At 37.7% G+C, this 26,184-nt stretch overlaps 1 pseudogene across 1 annotated transcript in view; it reads right to left on the bottom strand.

Annotated features, from left to right (window-relative positions):
- Positions 1–3,998: 3,998 nt before the first annotated feature.
- The window catches only part of LOC308495090 (nucleosome assembly protein 1-like 1), a 179,665-nt pseudogene continuing 157,479 nt past the window's right edge, over positions 3,999–26,184 (bottom strand). Inside the window, exon 3 of the transcript in view lies at positions 3,999–4,923. The product of the transcript in view is annotated as a nucleosome assembly protein 1-like 1 (transcript). The remainder of the gene's footprint in view (positions 4,924–26,184) is intronic.

Here is a 26,184-nt window from a genome sequence, read left to right as displayed (position 1 = left end):
AATTTAGTGGTTACCAGAGGGTAAGGGGGTGGGGGGTGGGTGATGAGGGTAAAGGGGATCAAATATATGGTGATGGAAAGCAGTTTTAAGAGGGAAATTTATATCATTACAGGCCTATCTCAAGAAACAAGAAAAATCCCAAATAAATAACCTCATGTTACACCTTAAAATACTAGAAAAAGAAGAACAAGCGAAACCCAAGGTCAGCAGAAGAAAGGAAATAACAAAAATCAGAGCAGAACTAAATGAAATAGAGAACAAAAAGACAATAGAAAAAATTAATGTGACAAAAAGCTGGTTCTTTGAAAAGATTAACAAAATCGACAAACCCTTGGCTAGACTCACTAAGATAAAAAGAGAGAAGACACTAATTAACAAAATCAGAAATGAAAAAGGGGAAGTTATCACGGACACCACAGAAATACAAAGGATTATCCAAGAATACTATGAAGGAGTATATGCCACCAAATTTAATAACTTAAAAGAAATGGACAAGTTCTTAGAAACATATAGCCTTCCAAGGCTGAATCATGAAGAACTGGAAAACCTTAACAGGCCGATCACCAGTAAGGAAATTGAATCAGTCATCAAAAACCTTCCTAAAATCAAAAGTCCTGGACCAGATGGCTTCACCAGTGAATTCTACCAAACCTTCAAAGAGGATCTAATACCAATCCTGCTCAAACTCTTCCAAAAAATTGAAGAAGAGTCAGTACTCCCTAACTCATTTTATGAGGCCAACATTACCCTGATACCAAAACCTGGTAAGGACAACACAAAAAAAGAAAACTACAGACCTATATCTCTGATGAATACAGATGCTAAAATCCTAAACAAAATTCTAGCAAATCGAATACAACAATGCATTAAAAACATTATTCATCACGACCAAGTGGGGTTCATCCCCGGGGCACAAGGGTGGTTCAACATTCGCAAATCCATCAATGTGATACATCACATAAACAAAATAAAGGACAAAAATCATATGATTCTATCAATTGATGCAGAAAAAGCATTTGATAAGATACAACATCCATTTATGATTAAAACACTTAGTAAAATTGGTATAGAAGGAAAATACCTCAACATAATAAAGGCCATATACGACAAGCCCTCAGCTAACCTCATAATTAATGGTGAAAAGCTGAAGCCCTTTGCTCTACGTTCAGGAACACGACAAGGTTGTCCCCTATCACCTCTGCTTTTCAACATAGTGTTGGAAGTCCTCGCCAGAGCTATCAGGCGAGAGAAAGAAATAAAAGGCATCCAAATTGGGAATGAAGAAGTTAAATTGTCACTCTTTGCAGATGACATGATGCTATATATAGAAAACCCTAAAGACTTCACCAAAAAGCTATTAGAAACAATCAATGAATACAGTAAAGTTGCTGGCTACAAAATCAACGTACAAAAGTCCATTGCTTTCCTATATACCAACAATGAAATCTCAGAAAAAGAGATAGAAAAAACAATTCCTTTTGCAATTGCAGCAAAAAGAATAAAATACCTAGGAATAAACTTAACCAAGGATGTGAAGGACCTATATGCTGAAAACTATAAGACATTTTTGAAAGAAATTGAAGAAGACACAAAGAAATGGAAAGACATTCCGTGCTCATGGATTGGAAGAATCAACATAGTTAAAATGGCCATATTACCCAAAGCCATATACAGATTTAATGCAATCCCCATTAAAATCACAATGGCATTTTTTAAAGAAATAGAACAAAAAATCATCAGATTTGTTTGGAACCACAAAAGACCCCGAATAGCCAAAGCAATATTAAAAAAAAAAGAACAATACTGGAGGTATCACACTCCCTGATTTTTCCTTGTACTACAGGGCTACAATAATCAAAACAGCTTGGTATTGGCGGAAAAACAGACACATAGACCAATGGAATAGAATTGAGAACCCAGAAATAAAACCACATAAATATGGATAGATAATTTTTGACAAAGAAGCTAAAAACATACAATGGAGGAAAGACAGCCTCTTCAATAAATGGTGCTGGCAGAATTGGATAGCTACGTGCAAAAGAATGAAACTGGACTGCTATCTGTCACCATGTACCAAAATTAATTCAAAATGGATCAAAGACTTAAGCATAAGACCTGACACAATAAACTGCATTGAAGAAATCATAGGTACTAAACTTATGGACCTTGGGTTCAAAGAGCATTTTATGAATTTGACTCCAAAGGCAATGGAAGTAAAAACTAAAATAAACGAATGTGATTATATGAAACTGAAAAGCTTCTGCACAGCAAAAGAAACTATTGACAAAATAATGAGACAACCAACTGAATGGGAGAAGATTTTCGCAAACAGTTCCTCTGATAAGGGGCTAATATCCAAAATATACAAGGAACTCATGAAACTCAACAACAAAAAAACAAACAACCCAATTGAAAAATGGACAGAGGACCTGAAGAGACATTTCTCCAAAGAGGATATACAAATGGCAAATAGACATATGAAAAAATGCTCAACATCGCTAATCATCAGAGAAATGCAAATGAAAACCACAATGAGATATCACCTCACCCCAGTCAGAATGGCTTTCATCAACAAAACAAATAGTAACAAGTGTTGGAGAGGCTGTGGAGAAAAAGGAACTCTCATACACTGTTGGTGGGAATGCAGACTGGTGCAGCCGCTATGGAAGGCAGTGTGGAGGTTCCTCAAGAAATTACGAATAGAATTACCATATGACCCAGCAATCGCTCTCCTGGGTATCTACCCCAAAAATATAAAAGCATTTCTCTATAGAGACACATGTACGCCAATGTTCATTGCAGCTTTGTTTACGGTGGCCAAGACATGGAAACAACCAAAATGTCCTTCGATAGATGAATGGATAAAGAAGTTGTGGTACATATACACAATGGAATACTATTCGGCGTTAAGGAAAGATGATATAGGAACATTTGTGACAACATGGATGGATCTGGAGAGAATAATGCTAAGTGAAACAAGTCAGACAGAAAAAGCAGAGAACCCTATGATTTCACTGATATGTGGTATATAAACCAAAAAGAACAGGACGGACAGATGAGAAACAAAAACTCATGGACACAATGGTTTGGTGGTTGCCAGAGGGTGGGGGGGTGGGGGGTGGGTGATGGGGGTGGGGGGGATCGAGTATATGGTGATGGAAGGAGAACTGACTCTGGGTGGTGAACACACAGTGGGATTTATAGACGATGTAGTGCAGAGTTGTACAGCTGAAATCTGTGTGAATTTACTAACAATTGTCACCCCAATAAAATTAATTAAAAAAAATAAAAATAAAAAAAAGAAAAAAAAAGAAAAATTGCTTAGTGAATGGAGGTTAAATTTAAAAGTATAGTTAAAATAATGAAGCGTAACTTTTGAAAATACTAGGTTTCATTCACCTCTCTGGAGTAACCTATAACCATACTGTTGAATTAAGTTTCTTTAGATAACTGTGTCACCTAAAATATAAAATATCCATTAACAATCTAAGTTAATGAGTGTGGTCTTACTGGAAATTCTTAATCATATACTTGTCTTCACAAGTTCTGTTTTACTTTTTTTAAATGATGAATTGTCTTAGTATAAGCACTGCATTTCTAAAAGTAATGAAAGGCAAATCTAATGCAAGCAAACTTAAACCCATTTAACTACCAGCTGAAAAAATACTTTGGTTCTTCAGAAAAAAAAATAGCAAAATGAAAACTCTATTTCATTTAGCAGTCTGTTTGTTTTCGTAGCTGCAATTTAATAGTTATATTATAAAAATGCTCCAGAAGAGCCAAACTATGTAGCAGTGAATGAAAATGTACGAAAGAATTTCTGCATTCAACATATCTGGCGGGAAAACTAACGTTAAAATGCTAGGTAGAACAAATTGGCCTTTAAAATATCCATTCTTTTTCTTTAAAAAAATTACTGAACCCACGAAGAAAATACAAAAACATAAGGCTGTAAGTAGATAATAGTTGTATTTAGGCTATTACAGTGCAGGTTATCCTCAAGGCCACATACATTCTGCTTCACTGCTGCTTGCAGTCCGGTGGGGTTTTGATCCTTCTTTGAGCATAGTCTGGGTCATTTTCCTCATCTCTCCTTCCCCTTCCTCATCGGTTTCTTCACCTTCTTCTTCTTCTTCATCACCATCATCATCTTCAACAGCTTCTCCAGTAAAGTATAACACCGATCTTGGGATTATATACTCACATAAAAAGTGACCAATTTCAAAGTCTACAGCAAGGATAGCTTCAGCATCATCATACAGATCTCCACTCTCAGGAACTTAAGGAGGGGAAAAAATGAAAGAAAGAATTGTTGGAAACTGTTTTGGTCACAGTATGAACTGTCCCACATCCCTCAAGTTTCTGCTTCTTTTTAATGGTTTGCAAAGTGACATTCTTCCCTTTTTCCAATCTATCTGGCACCCTGTATAACCCATAATTTCTGGTACATCAAAACAAAAAGGATCAGAATGATCTGGTTCTGACCCCATCATATATGTCTTTGTCAACACTTCATTTCTGAAATATTCACTAGGTTCAAAGTGAAATTCCAAGACAAAAGTCATAGGCTGGCCAGCATTTGAGAGAACTTCATTGTGTATCTTTCAAGTGCTTCAGAATAGGTTCATCATGTTCCTGAACTGTATCACTGAGCAAGTCAACATTCTTAAAAACAGTCAACCAAACTTCAGGAATTCCCTTGGGGTCTTCTTTTTCTTCATTCTTTTTCTCATCTTCAATCTTGGCCATTTCTTTCAGCATCTCCAAAATTTCATCTTCCTCATCTGATTTCCATTGACATTCTTCTTTTGTAGGTTCATAAATTACATGAATTATCTCAAATCACTTATCAAATTAAGGCTGATAGAGAAAAGCATACTTTCTTTGGAGATCATAAACGTCCTCATAGAACTGGGCTTCTATCTATGAATATTTAACTTGAAGGTTTTTGAGAGAATTCACTTCTTTTTTAACTTACCTAGGCAAGCTTTAAATGTATCTGGTTGGTGTTTCTACCAGACCATTAAGTCTTTCTTGGAGGGCTGCAAGAATCTGAGGATTTTGCATCATCTGAACAGTCAGCTGACATGATTTTATTTTTGTTTCTTCACCAGTTTCTTCTTCTTCTACTTCTTCAACATCATCCAAATCTTGATCAAGTTCCGACTGTTTGTTGTCAATGTCTGCCAGGTTGTAAGAATGCCAAATATCAGTGACTAGCACTGGGAGCCAGGTGGCCAGAGCTGCATAGGCAGTGACTCGGGGAAGTGGTGGAAGGAGCAGAGGGCAGTGCCTCAAGCAGATGGTGCTGAAAATTCAGCAATAACCTTTTGGACCTATCTATATGGAAGGGCAATTTCTAATTACTGAACGTCTGCTCTTCTTATCATTCTACAATGGCCTTTTTCTCCTCATACTTATCTCATCCTTAGCTCAAAATATCACATATACTTCATTTTCCCTTTCTATCTCTGTACCTCTCGTGTATGTGGGGTCTCTGCCTCTCTCATGTATGTGGGGTAACCATACATTTGTATGTGATTAACTTTGGTTATTTTCTCTTGTTAATTTGTTTCATGTTGATTTGATTATTAGACCACATGGAAGAGCCTAGGAGAATAAAGTTTCTTTTTCTCCCACAGCTCTTTATAATAACTGACTGATATTGAGGTATTAAAGCCTAGCCCCCTTCCCTCAAGGTGGACAACTCTAGGTATTCTTCACATCACAGAGCTCCCTTTGAGATCAGTCTGAGCCTAGACTACAGGTAAACTCACATCTTTGCCTGGCTTCTCCTCCTGCCCTTTTCTATTTGCCTTACTCCATTACAGGTTTCATCAGGGAACACACCCTCACTAAACCACTTACACAAGCATTCCTGCCTCAGGTTCTGCTTCTTGGGTACCTGACCCCAGAGAGTGTGGGACAAATTGTTGTAGCATGCTTTGAATGCCTTGGAGAAATCACAAATGTGGATACTCCCATGCAAAATTCACTAAAGCAAGAGTCAGCAATTTTATTTTGTAAAGGGCTAGAGAGTAAATATTTTAGGCTTTGCAGGTCACATGTGGTCTCTGCCACATATTATATTTTTCCTTTTTTGACCTTTTAAAAATGTAAACACCATTCTTAACTCATACCAAAAAAAGCAGCAGGTGGCATTTGGCCCATGACCTATAGTTTTCTGACCTCTGCTCTAAACTATGGATGTAAATAAAGTTGGCAGGGCCACCCTAGTGCAAAGTGGAAGCTTAGGAGACCTCAGTCATACTTTTTGCTTCTCTGGGGAGTGTTAAAACATAAGCCCATTTAACAGAAATGCAGCAGGAATTAACTAATAAACTTTAAAGTCTCCAAAAACATAATGGTCTCTACAAAACTAACAATTCAGGAATCTATCATTAAATATTCATCTCCTGTTTAATCAGTTGACTTCTGCTTATGGTTATTATGAGGAAGTCTTTTGACAAAGTGACTTAATTTAGAATACCTGAAGCAAAACAATTCCTGGTGAACCTCTATACATCACTGAGAAAAAAAAAACCCACAAGAGACAGACATACAAGAAACACAGACAGACACACATAGAGAGAGGATGAGGCAGAGACAGAGAGAAATAGGCCATGCAGAGAGATAAAAGACACAGAGACAGAGGGAGAGAAAGACAATAAGAGGGGAAAGGAGGATGAGGGGGAGAGAAAGGGGGTAGAGAAAGGAAAAAGGAGGAGGAGAGTAAGGGGAGGAGAGAAAATAAATATAGGCAAAGAGAGGAAAATGAAAAACAGATATAAACTGAGTGACAGAGAGACAAGGAGACAGATGGAGAGTCAAAAATAGTGAGAAAGAAATAGAGAAATAGAGAGATAGAGGCAGAAAGAAAGATAGTTATAATCAGAGAGAAATGCTCTTATCAAGCAATATTTTTGGCAGCAACTTTGAGCCTGATTTCAACAAGCAAAGTTTAACTAATAGTTGAAGATTTCTTTCATTTTAGCCTCTACATTGACAATTTAAAGTCTATGATAAATGAGTACATAAATGTATGTTGTTTGATTTCAAGAGAATAAACATTTTATATTTTAGAACCATGAAATCAGGTACATAAATTATGAAATATAAATAAACATAAATCCCCACCTCTTTTTTATTGTTGTGTTTGCTTGTCTACTATTTTTCTCTAAGCAACTGAGGAATTTTGTAAAAAATTCTACAAAATGAAGAAAATGAAGGTGACAACTCCAGCCTTCTTACATAGTTGTATGGATTATGTGAGGTAATGTATGTAAATTGCTTTTTCAGTGATTAAGTGTCATGTGTATTAATTATGTGTGGACTAATTTTAGACCAATTAGAGCAATAATTAATTTGGCTTAACTGACAATATAATTCACCCAAAACAGTGAGAGCTTTAACATATGGTATCCCAGATCTTTTATCTCTAATGCCATGGGCACCATCTTGTTTTTATGTTTCAAGAAAGCAAGACCAAGATTGTGAGTTTTTGAAGATGAGAAAAGGAATGGTATAAAGCAAGCTTAATGTCTAGTCGTTTCCTTTCAAAAAGTAGCATCAAAAATTCCTCTAGCCAGTAACTAGAGCTGCTATTGCTTGTGATATGTCAGAAAATATTTTGTTTGTTTATACTTAAGTTTCAGCACTGTGATTTCCTGTTACCATGTTTCTTCTTCCCATCTATATGAGGCATGGAGATGAGCTTCTAACCAGATCTCTCTTCAATGAAGGATGTATTGCTCTAATTGTTGGGACTGCTTTGGACAGCCTCCAATTGTTAGTCTCTTCAGGGTCTGCCTCAGCTGCAGAGAGCAGTCTTGCCAAGGTCACACCTCTTCCCTGGGTGGTCTACACCCAGTGTCTGATCCATGTTGTAGTATAAAGGACGGCCATCTTAGTTCAATTTGGCTTTGCTCCACCATTCTCTGCAGGGTCATTAGAGGCTGTAACTGCGCCTGCATCACAGCTGGACTTCTCTCTCTGCCCAAATTGATTCCTTCCCCTCCCTTCCACAGGGCTTGAATTTAAAAGCACTCCAAGATAAACATCCTGCATGCTATATTCTGTCTCATGGTCTCCTGCCTAGGGAACCAACTGAAACACTCTCTCACTTTCCTTTTTTACTTTGTTGTATCACACTGTGCGACATGGCTTCATGAAAAGACAGGTCAATAAATAACTGACCCCAATACCAAGTGGTTGGTGATACACTGAGAGAGGAACCTATCAGAATTATTCAGACCAAGTATACCCATAGGGTATCTGATAAGCTCTAATCTATAATAATAAACTTGGTAGCTGCAAAGGGCTTGGTAGCTACAAAGAGCTATGTAAAAAAAATGAACTTATTATATTAATGAAGCAGTTATATTATGCCAAATATTGTTTCAAACACTTTTACATCTATTCTCTCATTTAATCCTCTTTAAAAATCAGATGTCATAAATAATGTTTTCCCCAGTTTACAAATAAGGGAGCTGAGGGTGATTGCATGAGTAAACCAAGACTCAAGGATGGATCATCAAACTCCAACTTAAGATACTGAACTCCAACTCAGATCTCATCTGAATCCAGAGTCTAAACCTATATTTCCCTATTATGCAATAATTGTTTCAAACACTTTTACATCTATTCTCTCATTTAATCCTCTTTAAAAATCAGATGTCATAAATAATGTTTTCCCCAGTTTACAAATAAGGGAGCTGAGGGTGATTGCATGAGTAAACCAAGACTCAAGGATGGATCATCAAACTCCAACTTAAGATATTGAACTCCAACTCAGATCTCATCTGAATCCAGAGTCTAAACCTATATTTCCCTATCTGTATTACATATGGTTTATGTCACTCATTTTAGGAAAGTCCTAAGATAAGTATGGCTGGCATTGGTTCAAGATATGAAGGATGTTGGAGCTGAAGTTCTAAATCAATTGGTGGTTTCCTGTTGTCCACTAACAGCATTTAAAATAATCTTAGGAGACGTCATCAAAATGGAGGCGTGAGGTGACCCTCTATAAAGTTCCCCTGGAATTTACAAATAATCGAACAACAATAACTCCACAAAGGACTCAATGAACAGCAGACAGGCAAGATGAAGAGGACCACTACTGAATTCACTAAAGGTGGGAGAATCGCGTGAGCAGGGGAGGTGGGAAGGGAGAAGTGAAGAGACTAAGCCGCTCAGGCACAGGACGCAGAACTAGCTCAGTGCTCCGAGCTCCCTGCATCACGAAACTACCGCAGCTGCGGGAGAGGGAAGAACTCAGATTGCTAGGGACCTGCTTATGGCCCACAGGGAGGAGGGGGCAGCATATAACACGGCTGAACCCAACGCTGACGGCAGACCTCAGAGAAAAGACTGAGGGAAGAAGTCTGAAAATGGTGGTTTAAGCCCTCACTGCTGAAGGCTTCCATTCTCATGGAAGCCTTAGGCACTGAGACTAGTCGCCCCTCCCTACATTCCCAAAGCTCGCCCCACCCCCACCTGCCTGGTGCAAGAAGAACAGTAGCAGTGTCAGATAAAAGGAACAGAATATTTGCTGTTCTGAGAACTGTGGACCGCAGATACAGATTTGCAGCCCAACTATTTCCAGCAAAGGGGAGGGAGCTGTGGAAGCAGGACCGGCTGTGGTGGTGGTCACGGCCATTGCTCTGGGCCACCTCTCACAACTCACCCGGCCACGGGCCCCACCTATCTGGGCGGATCTCTGCAGGAGTAAACAGAACTGCTGAAACATATGGGCTCTGAAGCAGGTACAGGAAGAGCTTTGGAACTTCAAAAGCTCTCCTCATACCCACAAGGACACTGCGCCCTGTGACCCAGGCGAACTATTAACAGGAGAGAAGCCTATTTCCCAGGGAATACACCCATTGTGTGAGAAGCTGGAATAGTGCAGAGAAAACACAGCACTGCCGTGTAAGAGAGAGAGAAAAAAGGTTGCAGTATGAGATAAAATAAAACATTCTACCGACAAACGCAGGAAAAAAAAACCCAAAAAAACCTCTTCCTATCAACCTGTTGCAGAAGCTACTACTATAGATGTCTAGGAAGAGAAATAATAAATCAGTAATTGCCATGAATAACCACGGCAAAAAGACAGCTCAGAAAGAAAGTGAAAAGTCTCCAGAAAAGGAACTTAAAGATATGGAAATATGTGATTTAAACGACAGAGAATTCAAGATTGCAGTTCTGAAAAAACTCAACGAGATGCAAGAAAATACAGAAAGGCAATTTAATGAAATCAGAAACACAATCAAAGAACAACATGACCATTTTATAAAAGAGATTGAAATTTTTAAATACAACCAAATAGAATTTCTGGAGATTAAGAACTAGATAGAAGAAATTAAGAATGACATAACCAGCTTAGGTAGTAGAGTGGACCAGATAGAGGAAAGAATCAGTGATATCGAAGATAGAAACGTGGAATTACACAGATGGAAGAAGAAAGAGACTTGAGACTTAAAAGAAATGAAAGAACTCTACAAGAACTTTCTGACTCCATCAAGAAGACTAATATAAGAGTAATGGGAATACTAGAAGGAGAAGAAAGGGAAAAGGGAACAGAGAATATATTCAAACAAATTGTGGATGAGAACTTCCCAAACTTGTGGACAGAATTGGATCCTCGAATCCAAGAAGCCAATAGAACACCTAATTACCTCAATCCCAAAAGGCCTTCTCCAAGGCACATTGTATTGAAGCCGTCTAAAATCAATGACAAAGAAAGAATCCTCCAGGCAGTCAGGGAAAAGAAGACGGTAACTACAATGGAAAGCCCATTAAATTATCAGCAGATTTCTCAACAGAAACTCTACAAGCCAGGAGGGAGCGGAACCAAATATTCAAAGTATTGAAGAGAGAAATTATGAGCCAAGAATAATATATCCAGCAAAGATATCCTTTACATATGAAGGAGGAATAAAGACCTTTCCAGACATACAGAAGCTGAGTGAATTTTCTAATACACGACCTGAAATAAAACAAATACTAAAGGAAGCTATTTGACTACCACCAACAGGGACAACTTGTGGCAACCAAAAAAATCAAAAGGGGGAGAATAAAGACCTGAACCGGAATATGGGAATGGAGAAAGTAAGCGTGCTGAAGAAAATGGAATACTCTAAACATCACACTTTCTTTTACATAAACTTAAGTATATCCACTCAAAAAAATCCAGAAATGAAATATATTATGTAATACAAGAAGAAACAGAGGGAAATGATAGAATACCACCACACAGAAATAATAGACAACAACAAAAAGGCAAAGGAACAATGGAGACACACCCTTACCAGAAAACTAAAGACAGAATGACAGGAAATCTTCACATATCAAAAATCACCCTAAATGTAAATGGACTGAACTTACCAATAAAAAGGCACATTGGATCAAAAAACTAAACCCAATCATACGTTATCTCCAAGAGGCACATCTCAGCTACAAGGATGAGAATAGATTCAAAGTGAAAGGGTACAAATTGACACTCCAAGCAAATGGTACCCAGAGAAAATCAGGTGTAGCCATAATGATATCAGATGAAACACACTTCAGGGTGAAAAAGATAACGAGACAAATACAGACATTTCATAATGGTAAAGGAGACTACACAACAAGAAGACATAACAGTCATCAATATTTATGCCCCGAATCAGGGAGCACTGAAATATACCAAGCAACTACTAACAGAACTAAAGGGAGAAATTGACCAACACACAATTATACTAGGGGACTTAAATACATCATTGACAGCTATGGATAGATCATCCAAACAGAAGATAAATAATGAAATAGCAGCCCTACACAACACATTAGATGAAATGGACATCATTGACATATATACAGCACTTCATCCAAAAACATCTGACTATACATCCTTTTCCAGTGTACATGAAACATTCTCAAGGATAGTTCATATATTGGGACATAAAATAAGCATCAGCAAATTCAAGAAGATTGAAATCACACCAAGCATATTCTCTGATCACAAGGCTTTGAAATTGGATATCAACTGCAAACAGAAAGCAGGAAATAACACAAATACATGGAGATTAAACAACATAATTTTAAAGAACGACTGGGACAAAGAAGAAATTAGAGGAGAGATAAAAAAAAATACATAGAAACCAATGACAATGAAAATACATCCTACCCAAACTTTTGGGACCCAGTGAAAGCAGTTTTAAGAGAGAAATTTGTATCATAACAGGCCTATCTCAAGAAACAAGAAAAATCCCAAATAAATAACCTCATGTTACAGCTTAAATAGCTAGAAAAAGAAGAACAAGTGAAACCCAAGGTCACTGGAAGAAAGGAAATAACAAAAATCAGACCAGAACTAAATGAAATAGAGAACAAAAAGACAATAGAGAAAATGAATGTCACAAAGAGCTGGTTCTTTGAAAAGATTAACAAAATTGACAAACCCTTGACTAGACTCACTAAGATAAAAAGAGAGAAGACACTAATTAACAAAATCAGAAGTGAAAAAGGGGAAGTTATTCACGGACACCACAGAACTACAAAGGATCATCCAAGAATACTTTGAAGAACTATATGCCACCAAATTTAATAACTTAGAAGAAATGGACAAGTTCTTAGAAATATATAGCTTTCCTAACATCATACTCAATGGGGAAAAGCTAAAACCATTCCCCCTAAGATCAGGAACAAGACAAGGTTGCCCACTTTCTCCACTTCTATTCAACATAGTGGTGGAAGTTCTAGCCACAGCAATCAGACAAGAGAAAGAAATAAAAGGCATCCAAATTGGTATGGAGGAAGTAAAATTATCATTATATGCAGATGATATGATACTATATATAGAAACCATAAAGACTCCACCAAGAAACTATTAGAACTGATAGATGAATTTAGTAAAGTAGCAGGATATAAAATTAATACTCAGAAATCAGTTGCATTTGTATATACCAATGATAAAATAGCAGAAGGAGAAATTAAAAAAACAATTCCATTTACAATTGCTCCAAAGACTATAAAATATCTGGGAATAAATCTAACCAAAGATGTAAAAGATCTGTACTTAGAAAATTATACACCACTGAAGAAAGAAATGAAAGAAGACATAAATAGATGGAAACTCATTCCATGTTCATGGATAGGAAGAATTAATATAGTTAAAATGTCCATACTGCCTAAGGCAATATACATATTCAACGCAATTCCTATCAAACTACCAACGACGTTTTTCACAGAAATAGAACATATAATCCTAAAATTTATATGGGACCATAAAAGACCCCGGATAGCCTCAGCAATCTTGAGAAATAAGAACAAAGTGGGAGGTATAACGGTAACTGATTTCAAACTATACTACAAGGTTACAGTAATCAAAACAGCATGGTACTGGCATAAAAATAGACACATAGATCAATGGAACAGAATAGAGAGTCCAGAAGTAAATCCATTACTATATGCCCATCTAATCTACGACAATGGAAGCAAGAATGTACGATGGGGTAAAGACATTCTGTTCAATAAGTGCTGTTGGGAAACCTGGACAGACACGTGCAAGAAAATGAAGCTGGACCACCTCCTTACACCATATACAAAAAATAAATTCAAAATGGCTTAAAGACTTAAATGTAAGATCTGAAACCATAAAATATCTAGAAGAAAATATAGGAAGAAACTTCATGGACATTACCCGGAGTAAGATTTTCACTGATATATCCCCTCGCGCGAGGGAAGTAAGAGAAAAAATAAACATGTGGGATTACATCAAACTAAAAAGTTTTTTCACAGCAAAGGAAACCATCAATAAAACAAAAAGGGATCCTACTCTATGGGAAAAGATATTTGCCAATGATATATCTGATAAGGGATTAATATCACAAATCTATAAAAAACTTACTCAACTCAACTCCAAAAAAACAAACAACCCAATTAAAAAATGGGCAGAGGACTTGAGGAGACATTTTTCTAAAAAGGACATACAGAAGGCAAGAAGACATATGAAGAAATGCTCAACCTCACTAACCATCAGAGAAATGCAAATAAAAACCACAATGAGATACCACCTCACCCCAGTCAAAATGGCTATCATCAATAAATCAACAAACAACAAATGCTGGCGTGGATGTGGAGAAAAGGGAACGCTAGTGCACTGTTGGTGGGACTGCAGATTAGTGCAGCCACTATGGAAAACAGTATGGAGGTATCTCAGGAATCTGAAAATGGAACTACCCTATGATCCAGTAATTCCACTCCTAGGCATCTACCCGGAGAAATCCAAAACTCCAATTCAAAAATCTGTATGCACTCCTATGTTTATTGCAGCACTTTACACAATAGCCAAGATATGGAAACAACCGAAATGCCCATCGGTAGATGACTGGATTAAGAAGCTGTGGTACATTTATACAATGGAGTATTACGCAGCCATAAAGAAGAAAGAAATCTTATCATTTGCAGCAACATGGATGGATCTAGAGAACATTATGTTAAGTGAAATAAGTCAGAAAGAGAAAGACAAGTACCATATGATCTCACTTATATATGGAATCTAAAGAAAAGACTATGTGAATGAACTAATCAGAAACAGTTTTGGGGACACAAAGAAAAAACCGAGAGTTGTTAGATGGGTGTGTGGGGGGGGTTGGGGATAAGGGGAAAGGTGAAGGGATTTGGAAGCAGCTGGTAACCACAAGATGGCCTCAGGATTTTTTTGAAAATTAATTTGGGAAAGGTATTCAATAATGTTGTAAAGATTTTGTTGGGTATCCGATGGACATGCGTCCTATTTGGGAGACCACCTCAGGGATACTGTGGATACCTGATCATGGCATTGTACACCAGAAGCTAAACATTAATGAATGCCAACTATAATTTTATATATATAATGTGATGGTTCAGTGTGAGGTCGGAGGGATAGTGGATGGGGGGAGGGGGGTTCACAGTGTGAGGGATATAAATGATGAACGTGTAAGTATTACCTTGTCTTGTACACCTGAAACTAATAAATAAATTTTTTTAAAAAAAGAAATATATAGCTTTCCATGTCTGAACCATGAAGAACTGGAAAATATAAACAGACTGATCACCAGTAACAAAATTGAATCAGTCATCCAAAACCTTCCCAAAAGCAAAAGTCCGGCATCAGATGGCTTCACTAGTGAATTCTACCAAACCTTCAAACAGGATGTAATACCAATCTTGCTCAAACTCTTCCAAAAAACAGAAGAAGAGAAGATACTCCCTAACTCATTTTATGAGGCCAACATTACCCCAATACCTAAACCTGGTAAGGACAACACAAAAAAAGTAAACTACAGACTAATATCTCTGATGAATACAGATGCAAAAATCCTAAACAAAATTCTAGCGAATCAAATACAACAATGCATTAAAAATATTAATCATCATGACCAAGTGAGTTTCATCCCTGGGGCTCAAGGATGGTTCAACATCCGCAAATCCATCAATGTGATACATCACATAAACAAAATAAGGGACAAAAATCATATGATTATATCAATTGATGCAGAGAAAGCATTTGACAAGATACAACATCCATTTATGATTAAAACGCTTAATAAAATAGGTAAAGAATGAAAATACCTTAACATAATAATGGCCACATATGATAAGCCCTCAGCTAATCTCATGATTACTGGTGAAAAACTGAAGCCCTTTGTTCTACCTCCAGGAACATGACAGGGCTGTCCCCTATCACTTCTGCTTTTCAACATAGTGTTGGAAGTCCTTACCAGAGCAATCTGGCAAGAGAAAGAAAAAAAAGACATCCAAATTGGGAATGAAGAAGTTAAATTCTCACTCTTTGCAGACGACATGATGCTATATAGAGAAAACCCTAAAGACTCCACCAAAACTATTAGAAACAATCAACGAATACAGTAAAGTTGCGGGCTACAATATTAACGTCCAAAGTCCATTGAATTCCTATATGCTAACGATGAAATCTGAGAAAAATAAATACAAAAAGTAATTCCTTTTGCACAGCAAAAAGTATAAAATACCTAGGAATAAACTTAACCAAGGATGTGAAAGACCTATATGCTGAAAACTTTAAGGCATATTTAAAAGAAATTTAAGAAGACAGAAAGAAATGGAAAGACATCCCATGCTCATGGATTGGAAGAATCAACATAGTTAAAATTGTGCTATAACCCAAAGCAATATACAGATTTAATGCAATCCCCATCAAAATCCCAATGGCATTTTTTAAAGAAATAGAAGAAAAAATTATCTGATTTGTTTGGAACCACCAAAGACCCCAAATAGCCATAGCAATCTTATTGAAAAAGAACAATACTGGACGTGTCACACTCCCTGACATTAGCTTGTACTACAGGGCTACAATAATCAAAACAGCATGGTATCGGTAGAAAAACAGACACATAGACCAATGGAATAGAATTGAGATCCCAGAAATAAACCCCCATAAATATGGATAGATAATTTTTGACAAAGAAGCTAAAAACATACAATGGAGGAAAGACAGCCACTTCAATAAATGGTGCTGGATGAATTGGACAGCCACGTGCAAAAGAATGAAACTAGACTGCTCTCTGTCACCATGTACCAAAATTAATTCAAAATGGATCAAAGACTTAAGCATAAGACATGACACAATAAACTGCATAGAAGAAAACATAGGTACTAAGCTTATGGACCTTGAGTTCCAAGAGCATTTTATGAATTTGACTCCAAAGGCCATGGAAGTAAAAGCTAAAATAAACGAATGCGACTATATGAAACTTAAAAGGTTCTGCACAGCAAAAGAAACCATCGACAAAATAAAGAGGCAACCAACCGAATGGGAGAAGGTTTTTGCAAACAGTGCCTCCGATAAGGGGCTAATATCCAAAATATACAACTAACGAATTGTCTTGTGGGGCGGCCTGCGGTGTCTCTGCTCCCACTCCCCACATAAGAACGCATAAGAATGTGAGGCCGAGAGCCTGGAAACTGCTTTCTAGGGCTCTGTTCCCACACTCATGAAACTCAACAACAAAAAAACAGACAACCCAATTGAAACATGGTCAGAGGACCTGAAGAGACATTTCTCCAAAGAGGACATACAAATGGCAAATAGACATATGAAAAAATGCTCAACATTGCTAATCATCAGAGAAATGCAAATAAAAACCACAATGAGATATCACCTCACCCCAGTCAGAATAGCTATCATCAACAAGACCAATAGTAACAAGTGTTGGAGAGGCTGTGGAGAAAAAGGAACCCTCATAAACTGTTGGTGGGAATGCAGACTGGTGCAGCCACTATGGAAAGCAATGTGGAGGTTCCTCAAAAAATTACGAATAGAATTACCATATGACCCAGCAATCCCTCTCCAGGATACCTACCCACAAAATCTGAAAACATTTATGCATAAAGACACGTGTGCTCCAATGTTCATTGCAGCTTTGTTTACGGTGGCCAAGACATGGAAACAACCAAAATGTCCTTTGATAGATAAATGGATAAAGAAGTTGTGGTATATATACACAGTGGAATACTATTCGGCGGTAAGAAAAGATGATATAGGAACATTTGTGACAACATGGATGGATCTTGAGAGTATGATGCTAAGCGAAATAAGTCAAACAGAAAAAGCAGAGAACCATATGATTTCACTGATATGTGGTATATAAACCAAAAACAACAAAAGAACAAGACAAATAAATGGGAAACAAAAACTCATAGACACAGACAATAGTTTAGTGGTTACCAGAGGGTAAGGGGGGTAGAGAGTGGGAGATGAAAGTAATGGGGATGAAATATATGGTGATGGAAGGAGAACTGACTCTGGGTGGTGAACACACAATGGGATTTATTGATGATGTCATACAGAATTGTACACCTGAAATCTATGTAATTTTACTAACGATTGTCACCCCGAGAAATTTTTTAAAAAAAGAGAAAAAAGAAAATGCTTTTAAGGAAAGCTGAAGGGCATCAGCCTATTTAGCCCCTTTAAAAAACAGTGAGTTCTGCTTACATTTCAATGGTCAGAGCTGTGTCTCATGGCACCCCTGACTGCAATGAATTCTGGGATATATGTTTTATAATGTAAGTTGGGCCTATTGGCAGCCTAAATATAATTGGAGTTCAGTTTGTCAGAAAGAGATAATGGCTATGAGCTAATTAACTAATTCAGATACATGGAGATTCACCCCAGGGATTTCTAAAAGTTTTGTAGTTATTGCAGTTGGGTTCCCTGGGAAATCCACTCTCAGATGAAAATTTGTGTGTTTAAGGTAGTGCTCTTGTGAACAAAACATTTAGGGAGTACGGAAGGAATTGAACAATAATATATTTGCAATAGAGACCAGTCTGCTTCATGGAAAGCTTTGAAGCTGGGATAGCACCCACTGATGTCCCAAATTGCGGCAAGGTGATTGGCTTTAAACCTTTCATTGCCTAGTCATTGAATGCGGGCTGACCCTGGGAAATGTATGTAACCTTGAAAGAGTCAGCCATTCCATCCAAGGGCAATTCCTGAGACAGACTCAGCTCTGAACTGCCAGCAACCAACATTTCCAAGAAATGAAATAAGTGCTTAAGACCAGAAGAGGAAATTTGGACAGCACATTTCAACACTCACAACACCTGATCAATAATATAATAAATTGACCTTCACATGTTGAAGTACAGACTCCCCATGCTTATCTCACAGAATGTGTTAGACACAGTAGCAAGGGAGTCACAAAATGAGGACAAAACATTCTTAGATATACTAGTTTTAATGCAAATGGTACAGCATTGTTTTTTGCAAAACTCCCATTGCTAATGATTACTGTTACTCTAAATAAGCATTTAGTTCCAATAAACCTGGGCTCTTATGAATGTATTCTGTTAATCAATTGGTTACTTCCTAGGAGGGAAAACCCAATCAACATTTTTAGAACCTCAGCCTACAAAATTTTTGATATAGGAAATGCATTTGGATAATATCTTTGCAATTTATGAAGATAATCTTTTAGAATGCAACTAGTTCCCATGGAGACCTTGTACAAATTAGAAGTTGTCCTCTTTGGGCAAATGCAACCCTGAGCTAGGGTGCTCAGCTTGGCAGATTCAGACTTTGTTATCCAAGACATCTCTGTCTACTATTTGTACAAACACATGTGAGTCTGGCACAAACTTTCCACATTCCTGATTTCAACTGATCCTAAAAACTTTATTATCTAGTTATAATGCATTATCATTCTATTTCACAAATGAAGTGGTTCAGGTTGTTTAAATAATTTACCTGAGGCACATGACCAGTAATTGTGATAGCCTAGACACAAACCCTAAAATTCTGATGTCAATTCCAGTGCTTTCTTCAGGAGACTATGTTGCCCTTGTGGACTGGATACCAGCCACAGTAGGACTATATAAAATAGCGATTAAAAAAATGGCTGTGATAGATAGGACTAACGGAAAAAAAACACCCACAGAGAAACATAATAGGATAAATAGCTTTGTGTGCTAAAACTGCCAACAAAGTGTAAAACTAATATACTGTATAAAGAATGAATGCAGTGAATAAAAAATAGTCTTATAAATATTTAAAAATTTCAAAACTCTGAGTTGTGCTTACCTTTAAAATATGTGTATGTGCATCTGTGTGCATATGAGTATACAGATAAACTCATATTCATGCCCTAATTGTTCTATTGTTCTAAAAAGGATTGAAAATGCTTTAGAAGAATATATAAAATATAAGAAAATACAATAAATTGAAAATATAATTTAAAAAGTTTAGAAGGGATATAAAATGAAACTAAGAGAAATGCAAAAAGAAAAACATGCATATCATAAAAACCCTTTCAGTTGTTATTGCTAAGGATAGACAACAAATTTGGCTCTAAGATTTTTAGCAGTTGAAGTTAGAAAGAAACCTTTGTTTTTTTTTATTTAACTACCAGTATCAAATGGGTTAAAAAGACTAATTTGTCAGGAATAATACTCCTAACGTTCTTCAAAAGTAGAACAGTCATGTAATAAGGCACATCATCCAAATAGATGTAACTACAACTTACAAGTACATAGTTTATTAAATTAATCTTATAACATGCATTATTTTTTCTCAAGTTGCAAAAGGAATGTGGGGAGCATAAAAAGTTTCTAAAATATCTAGAAGCTCAAAGAAAAAAATAAAAATTGTTTACCATGCAGAGACAACCCTTTTAATACTATAGTACATACTATATCCATATATAAACATATGTTTGTGTTACCATAGGCAGAAAGAATGGGGAGGAAGGGAAGAAGGAACTGTGGGAAACAAAGGAAGGAGAAGATGAGATCATCCTTAAGAAAAGGTGCAACTACAACTAATTGTAATGGATTATAACACTATTAGCATTTCAGGGGAAAAATCTCTACCTCCTGTGTCACCATGACAGTTCCAATAAGAGCCAAGTAACAAGGGACAATAAGAGCCAAGTAACAAGGGAATCCCTCCTCAGAAGGGAAGGAGTGATCGTCGAGGACAGTAAGGACCAGCCTTGGGAATGCCTATAATGCCAACTCTAAAACTTGAATTTTTCATGCCCTCATTATAACAAAATCCTAAGCTTCTTTGTTCTTTAGGGCAGTCGCTCTCCTCCTAGCTTGTCCGACTCCAATATTTTGGAAATGCGTTCTTTTTCTTTTAATAAATCCACTGCTTATGTGGATTTGCTTGCGTGGCTTAATTCAGTATGTCCTTGAATTCTTTCCTGCAATGTTTACCAAGAACTCTTTTTTCCAGTAACACTTGTATGTGAATATTTATGTATATATAAATATCCAAACATTATGTTTGTGTTACAGATATGTCTTAATATGTGTTACTATATATTATAATGTATTCATAATATTTATATATTATACAATTTACAGTATAAATGGCAACATATTATACTACAAAATTGGGCTCATACATTGGCCATTAATTAGTATGCTTTGGATATTTACCCATTGTCACGCAGGGGACCCTGCTCGCTGCGCCATTTGTCATGCAGGGTTGCCTGTGGGGTCTCTGCTCCCGCTTCCCACATAAAAACACAGGACATGGTGAGGCCAAAAAGGAACACCCATGGAGCCATAAGTAGGGGAGTCTCACCGGCGGCATTCGCCTCTCTGCAATCCGCTCTTGCTAGCCCCCATTCCTTTTTTTTGCTAGCGTAGCCACAGCTGTTATATTAGTGGCCAATGGCTTACGGGTTACAGCTGATGGCCAACTAGCCACAGCTGCTGGCCATCTGATCACAGTTGATGGCCATTTACTACCCGAGCCAGCACCTTTCTATGTGAGGCCAAGAGCCTGGAAACTGTTTTTTGGGGCTTTGACCCCACACCCATGCTGTACATTCTTTCATGGTATATTTATATGTGAAATACTATGCAGTCATTGAAAATTATGCTTAAATTTATTTAACCAAACTTAAATGACTAGATATGTATTATATATTTTTCTCTATTATAAATAAAACTGTACATAATCATTTTTGTTGAATTCTGATTATTTTCTTATAATGAGTTACTCAAAAAAAGAATAAGTTAGGTAAAAAAGCATAAACTTTTTTTATACTGTATATTCACATTCATAATCTACCTTCTGGGAAAGTGATATCAATTTCTACTTATTTCAAAATGTATGAGATGAGATCAAAGATGGCGGAAGAGATAAACATTGTGGTTGCCTTATACCATGAACACTCAAAATTACAACCAAATTATAGAACAACCAACCAGGAGAACTATCTGAAGTCTAGCTGAACAGAAGTTTTATAACTAAGGATATAAAGAAGAAGCTATATGGAGACTGGTAGAAGGAGCAGAGACATGGAATAGGTAACCCCAAACATCCCTGTGGTGATTGAAAATTGGGAGGGATATCTCAGCCACAAAGGTTACCCCAGAGGACTGAGGCACCCCAGTCCTATAGCAGGTTCCCCAGCCAAGCAGACTGGTGCTGGGAAGAGGCTCTCCACAAGATCTTGCTGTGAAAAACAGTGGAGATTCTGACTGTTCAGGTGTGACAGAGAGCTGCAAGAAACCCAGATGTCCTCTTAAAGGGCCCACACTCACATGCAGGCACTCACTCTGGGCTCTGGAGGAGGGACAGTGACTCACGGGTAGACATCGGAGACATACAGGGAATGACTGAGTTGCGTGGCTTCAGAGGGAGGACTAGAGGGACAGTTACCATTTTCCCTGGCTCCTTCTCCCAAGCAGCCAGCAGGTGGGTGCCATGTTTCCTGTGTTGAGACCCTCCCCCATGACCATGGCAAAAACTAAATCTGAATTGGTCTGGTGAGCTCCGATCACTCCACCCTGGTGACTCACTGAGACCCACCACACCCAACTCCCTACTGTAGGAGGATTTATCAGTGGCTGAACCTTACAGGAGCAGCAGCTGGCAGCAAGCCTCAATCCTGGCTTTCTGCAGAGTCAGCACAGACCCAGTACTGGTGGCAGCTGTTCTCGGTTCACAGCATGGCCTCTCCCACATGCCTCCAGGTCCAGCACAGGCAGTGACCAACTGTGGATCACTTTGTAGCTCCTACCAGGTAGTCTTTGGCCAGTTATAGGCAGTGACTTATCTTGCCCTGCACCGGAGCCCCTCCCAAGAGGCCCCAGAGCCAACATACTTGGAGGTTGGCTCAGACCACCTGAAAATTTATGAACTCTGAAAATTAACCAAAAGGCACAAAACAAACTAAAAAAAGTTTATTCAAGAAAAACTATTAAATCTTGCTAATAATAATGGGTCTACGGCATTTTAATTTGAATCTTCTCCCATGCCTTCCTTCCTAGCTCATTGCATGGTATCCATGACAAACTGACTGTCTTATAGCCAACAGCCAGAAGTGACCTCTTTTGGATCTCTGTTAAAAGCCCATCCTCAGAGCACAGTCAATATTTTAATGAGACCCATAGACCTGTAAAAGCTCCAATTCCAGGGTATTGGTGCTACTTGATGTGACTCAGAACTCAGCTATGTGAAACAAGCCCTATCCCCAGAGTGTGACTGAAAACAATAGCAATTAGCTAGAATTATTAACATCACAGCTGTCTAAGACTGTGATTTCATTTGGAGCAAACAGTGTGGTTCACACAACACCTGCTTTCTTTCTCAGACACATGTGGGTGCATGCTAGGCTAAGAGTCTCTATGTGACCAGTCCTCAAAAAAAAACCTTGGGCACTGAGTTTCTAATTGCTTCTCTGACAGACAGAATTTCACATGTGTTGTCACAATTTGTTGGTGGAATAATTAAATGTGTCTTCCACTGGGAGAGAACTCGTGGAAGTTTGGAAGTCTAGGTCTTCCCTGGACTGACCCCATTGACCTTTTGCCTTTGGTTATTTTGCTTTGTATTCTTTGGGTCTAATAAATCAAAATCATGAGTATGACTATATGCTGAGTCCTGTGAATCCTCCTAGCAAATCACCAAACCTTCTGTTGGTCTTGTGGAACCCTGACACAATGCCTCAATAAACTTGTAAAAAAATGTATGAGAATATTCATTTTCCTATACTTTCATCAACAATAGATATTAACATTGCTGAAATCTTAATTTGAAAGGCAATTAATGACATCATTTTACATTTTCTTCAGCTATTGAGTTTGAACGTTTGTTCCAGGCTTATTAGTCATTTGTGTTTAATATTCTGTAAATACCTGTTCGTGTCCTTGACCTATTTTTCCTTTAGGATATACACACAGACATATTTCCTTAATGATTTCTCAGTTTTCCTTGCATATTAAGGATATTAGTCCTCTGCCACACAGTTAACTGGTGTTCTTCCCAGTTAATTATTTGCACAGAGATCTTTCTTACTGAGTTCTTCCATACTGACTAGTGGTTTCAAAGCTCAGAGGAAAAGAAAAGGCTCTTTGAGGATCTAATTCCCAGCAGTCCATTTTTCAGGCCTTACTCATGCAGCAACATAAAAAAGAGATTCAAAAACCACTCAGGGAATGCACAACATGTGCAGCCTTTAAGGGACTCCCCCCAAAAATATTGTTTCTCTTAGCTATGCTTTTGTTATGTAATAAGAAGCAGTTAAAACAAGATTACCTTATCAAGTACTGGATGTGCACACAGGTCATTAGGTCAATTACAGACCTAGCAGACACCTGAACTAGGAAAAAATGTTCATACTTTCTGCCCTCCAGCCTCAATGATTTTTTTATTTTTTGTTTTTGTTTTTGTTTCTTCCTGCTGAACACATTCTGTCCTGCCATTAGGTCTTTGTATCTGTTGTTCCCTCAACCCAGAGGCATTACCCACCTACTTGTCCTTCAGATCTTAGCTCAAGTGTCACTTCCTGGGGAAGCATTTTTTATTTTCTCCAATTGGTCAAATCTCCCTTTATGTGTGCTCTCATAGTACCTCCACCTCCTCACTAGTCACAGTTGGAATTTTGTTTTCATTTGTGAGATATTTTGATTAATTATTACTTCTCCCACTAGACTGTAAATTCTTTGAGAGCAAAGGCTAGATTTATTTTGTTCATTACTGCAATCCACATCCTAGCACAATGCCTGGCACCTAGTAGGTGCTCAGATAATATTTGCTAACTAGATAGACGCATCTCTTCTATAAATGAATATGTCTCCTCACACCAATGAATTGTACCTTAGAGAATATTTTTAAATAATATTTAATGAGTGCAAATGCTTTCAAAAGGCTCGGCATGATTGAATAACCTTCTGGGTCCATTTGTGCCCCTTTGAGGGGTTTCAATTCATAAGCCCAATTCTCCTCTCACAATTACTATGCAGTTGCTAAAGGATAAATCTTGTCCTAATATATTATTTGTTTCCTCACTTCCAATGATAAGGATTAACTTTGGCTTTTTATAGCTTTACTGAAAGCAAAAGTGAGGATATGAACCACCTATTGGATAAATAAGACATTGATTGGCTTTAAATGAAAGGATCAAATATTAGAACAGAGATGGTGCATGTTCCAGGCAGAAGTGTGGTCCCAGCTATTCGGGGTTATGCATCTGAAGCTTCTGTCTTCTACTTCTATTGTGTAGTACATCATCTGAAGCACAGGCCCAAAATGATGCTCGGAGGCCATGCCTCATTGTTGAGGTTACACAGAATAAGCTGTCCCCATACACAGCAATTTCAAAGAGAGACTTTCCTTGAGTCTGCTCTGTGGTTTCTGCACAAGGGAAAACTATCACTCAGAAGGGTCTTGTATCTATTGCTGCATAACAAATTATTCCCAAATTTAGAAGCTTAAAACAATAAACATTCATTGTCTCAATTTCTGTGCATCAGGAATCCAAGAGCAGCTTAACTTAGGAGTTGTACCTCAGAATCTCTCATGAGGTTGCAATCAAGCTGCCAGCCAGAGATGCAGCCATCTCAAGGCTGGAGAATCTGCTTCCAAATTCACTGACATGGTTGTTGGGAGTACTCAGTTCCTCACTGGCCATTTGCAGGAGACCTCAGTTCCTTGCCACATGGGTCTCTCCATAGGCTGACTGCTTGTCCTCACAACTTGGGAGTAAGTGATCTAAGAGAGACAGAGAAAGAACCCAAGATGGAAGTCTTTATAACCTAATCTTGGAAGTGACATACCATGATTTCTGCTTTCTGCTGTTTTCTATTTGTTATACCAAATGAACTTCATATCATGTTGGAAGAGGACTACACAAGGGTGTCAATATCAGAGATTCTTGGTGGTCATTTTGGAAGCTGGCTATAAGTCCCTTCTCATCTCAAGCAGGTGGTAAATTCGGTTCTCTGAACTCAAACCATCAAGATTGAAAGAGATGGTAAAATTTGCTAATGAATGTTAAAAAAAATTCAACTGAGTAAATTTGAAGATTCAATTGGTTTTGTTAAGCAATTCATGAATTGGGTAGAATCCCATTTAGCAACCAAAAGCACTCTCCCAGGGGTTGTACAAAATGGAAGGTTTTTATGGAAAAGAAGGGTTTGGCAATGAAGGTATGAGCAATAGAAAAGAATTATCTTTAGACCAGGAAATCTTGTATTGGGGATAAAGGAATGAATGGCAAGTGTTTTTTATCTTGGCATTTCAGATTTCCACCATTTTCTATGGGGGATGAAGAAGGCCCGTGTGATAGATTATTCATTTGATGTTGATCAGAAAATTCCACACTGGTCAAGATTATATTTCTGGGAGAGGTTCAAAGAGCAATTACGTCAGATATTAAATCTAGG

The sequence above is a fragment of the Rhinolophus hipposideros genome, assembly GCF_964194185.1.
Source record: "Rhinolophus hipposideros genome assembly, chromosome: X".
Classification (NCBI taxonomy): domain Eukaryota; kingdom Metazoa; phylum Chordata; class Mammalia; order Chiroptera; family Rhinolophidae; genus Rhinolophus; species Rhinolophus hipposideros.
This window is presented reverse-complemented; position numbering and strand designations above follow the sequence as displayed.